Raw genomic sequence first — 2643 nt, 5'->3', positions numbered from 1 at the left:
CTTCGATATTTTGTTGCTTCTTTTTTGTATTTTATTTATTCTTTAACCCAATATTATGGGAATACTTTCATTTTGGCCCCAGATTTTCTTTTGGTTTTGCTTAATTAGTACTTTATATAAACTATTAGTATTAGTATTTTACTATATTAGACTCATGTTAAAAAAAAAAAATGTGGACCCCAGCCTCCTACTCCTGTAAAATCATTATCTATCAACACAAACCGGCTCTTAGTTGTAAAATCATAAAATACATTAGATCGTTACTTGAGAGTTTCTTGTATCCATACTTGTGGTCATTGATCATTTTACTTGTTTTCTAGGTTAATTTACATTTCCGCATTAGTTATAATTTTCTCAAAAACCAAAATATTATCTATCATTTGGCTTAGCTTGGTAAGTGAAAGTTCCTTACTTTCTTAATCGCCTAGTATATTGTTCCCCGTGGGATCGACCCCGACTCATAGTTGGGTAAATTATATTGCATACGACCGTGTACACTTTCTCTTTGAGGAGTGGATTTGGACGTTATCAATTTTGGCGTTGTTGCTGGGGAACAATTTGGCGTATTTGAGTTAGTTTGGGATTTAAGCTTATTTTCTTTGATCCAAACTTGTGAATATTTGTGTTGTTGTTCGTTGCTTTATTTGATTTTTATATTAAAAAAATAAAAAAAATGGCATCATTCCATGAAAATGGGTCGGATGGTAGTTGTTCATACTTTGATGACCCTTGTCCTTATTGTGGAGGACCCTACTCTTGGCAAACATGTTTAAAGTCTCCCGGGAGAGGATTGTGCGCACAATCTCGAACCCATGAGTGGAGCATATGTGATAGATGTGGCAGTCAAAATGGTCACTGGGCTAATTGTAATTATTTGTTCGTCCCTTCCCCGAACCCCCACTATGACGATTTTACTTTTTGTTGTGACAATGATAGGGAAAGGGAAATGGAAGAAGTTGAGAATAGTCAAAATGGAGAATTCAAGCTCATGATGGAATGCCTACTTGAAGGAGGAAATGAAAAGCAAAAAGTCTTGGAGGAGTACTTGGAAACTAGTCTCCAAAATGGCTTGATGATTGAAGACAAAAATCCTCCCTGGGCATTTGAACAAAATCAAGAAGAATTCTCAAATGCTCAATATGAGGAGAGAATGCCCATGTTGGAGGCCAATCATGAAAAGGAAGAATCAAGAATTGAACATCCTCCAACCGAATCCATTTTCATTAGAGATGCCAAAGAAGAAAAGAAATTAGAGTCAACCGTTGTCTTGAGAAAAATGGTGGAAGTTGACTCTAGTTTGGGGGAAAATGAGAATGTCAAAATCCGGAAAATTTTGCAAATTGGGAGGTTGAAGTCTCACTCTAAGCATTTTTCAACATTAGATTTGTATGGTGATATGGGAATTAAGCCACATACATCCATGTTGGATGGTGAAGAAGAAAAAAAATGTCTTACATCTTGCAATTCGAAAGAGTAAGAAGGCAAAATGACATTCCTCATTTGAAAGCCAAGAAGTGCAAAATGAAGAAATTAACGTTTGGCTTGTTCATCTACTTACCACCTCCCACCGCTCGTGGTCACAAACTTGAGTCCAAGTTGGGTGCCCAATTCATAAGCTCCAAATGGCGAGAAAAGCGGTAAAGTTGGCAATCATCGTGCTGCGACATTAAATTAAGCACTTGGTGGGAGGCAACCCATCGTTTTCAAAATTTTAAGTCGTTTTTGAAATTTTCTTTTTTAGAATAGCTTAGTAGATTATTTTTGACTAATCCACAAAGTTTTAGAATTTTTGGAGTTGTTTTGAGCAGGTCAGGTTTTCAGAGCAGCCCTAAACCAGTAGTTGCTACTGAAAAAAAGTTTCCAGGTGACATCACCTGCGATTCGCAGGTCATGCCTGCGTTTCGCAGGTGCTGACAGTAAAAGAAAAAAAAATCCGGTGACATTACCTGCGAATCGCAGGTCATGCCTACGAGTCGCAGGTGCTGACAGAAAAAAAATTATTATTTGCCCTCAAACTATTTTATGTTTTGTTTTGATTATGTGCAGTGAGGATACTGCAATGTTTGTAGTTGGGGGTGGCATGTGGTAGCACATTATATTTTGGTTATGCTTGATTTGTGCCCTTGCCGGGCTTTTGTCTTATGTATGGATATTGTGGGCCCTTGCCGGGCTTGTTTTGTGACTGTTGGTGTGGTTGTAAATAGACGTTGTTGCAAATGGAACTTGCTCAAATTTTTGAAGATTTTGTTTTGTTGGCATGTTGTGGATTAGTCACTTTTATTATTTTATTTTCTTTCTTAGCTTCTTTAATTAGTCTTATAGTTTAGGTGTAGGTGCTCCTTTGAGAAAAAATATGAAAACTCTTGGCTTGTTTGGTACTAATAGAGTTAGTCTCTTGCATGTGAAATGTTGAAATGCGAATGCCCTCCAATTTTTTTGTGAAAGTTAAAAAGCAAGGTGCATAGGAAAGAATGACCTTTGTGACAACTTTTTAGCTCATTTGGTGACTATTTACCTACTAGTTAGGTTTACTTTAGATTATGAGATATTACTCTAGTTGTTTTTGCCTAGGAAGTGAAATTGCTCCATCTTGACTAGTTCATATGTCATGTGTGGTGAGTGTTTGTTGAATAATTCTTGTGC

This window comes from Lycium barbarum, chromosome 10 (genome assembly GCF_019175385.1).
Source record: "Lycium barbarum isolate Lr01 chromosome 10, ASM1917538v2, whole genome shotgun sequence".
Lineage (NCBI taxonomy): Eukaryota > Viridiplantae > Streptophyta > Magnoliopsida > Solanales > Solanaceae > Lycium > Lycium barbarum.
This window is presented reverse-complemented; position numbering follows the sequence as displayed.